The sequence below is a fragment of the Pteropus medius genome, unplaced genomic scaffold (assembly GCF_902729225.1).
Source record: "Pteropus medius unplaced genomic scaffold, Ma_sr-lr_union100, whole genome shotgun sequence".
NCBI classification, from domain to species: Eukaryota; Metazoa; Chordata; class Mammalia; order Chiroptera; family Pteropodidae; genus Pteropus; species Pteropus medius.
The window spans coordinates 4,255,103-4,255,806 of record NW_024343578.1 but is presented as its reverse complement, the minus strand read 5'-3'; the positions used below and the strand labels follow the sequence as shown (position 1 = coordinate 4,255,806).

The following is a 704-nucleotide window of genomic DNA, read 5'->3' as shown; positions in this document are numbered from 1 at the left end:
TATATTAATGGACAAAGAAATGAGGGAATTACTATTGACTCTGTTAAATTCTGTACAAAAGATAAATTAATAGTTTGTCTTTTGATTTACTATTGTATAGAAGTTTCATTCTATAATTTCTGCATGGATAATTAATAAAACTGAGAGGTCATTTTAATTATGCAGCATTTCCATAAGATTTTATTCTCTTTAAGAACTTTAAGAAGTCTATGGCCATGCTACCCTGAACAAGCCCAATCCCGTCTGATCTCAGAAGCTAAGCAGGGTCGGGCCTGGTTAGCACTTGGAAGGGAGACTACCTAGGAAGACCAGGTGCTGTAGGCATAAAAAATAAAATAAAAAATAAGGGATTGTAAGATGACAAGTTCCTTGCAATCTGTGTGGTCAACCAAGGGTTGCCTTGCAAAAAAACAAACAAACAAACAAAAAACAACAACAACAAAAAAACTTTAAGTGGCTGAGAGAAATAGTCAAAGGATATAATTTTGCTTATCCACAGAAACCGTAACCTTGTGGTCTCTTTTCAGTTACTGCAGGATGGTGTTAGCTGCTTGGAGAGGTTTTAGATTGATTTAACGATGACCTGTCTTGTGTTCAAATATTTTTTTGGCATTTTAAAAGGATTACCATTCTATCTTTTTTTAACATATTTCTGTATCAGTCTTTTACAATGACAGATCCAACACAAAACACCCTTTCAAGTC

General features: G+C 34.2%; 1 pseudogene; it reads left to right on the top strand.

The window, feature by feature from the left end:
• The first annotated feature begins 205 nt into the window (after positions 1-205).
• LOC120606368 (uncharacterized) lies at positions 206-324 on the top strand (annotated as a pseudogene).
• The last annotated feature ends 380 nt before the right edge of the window (positions 325-704 follow it).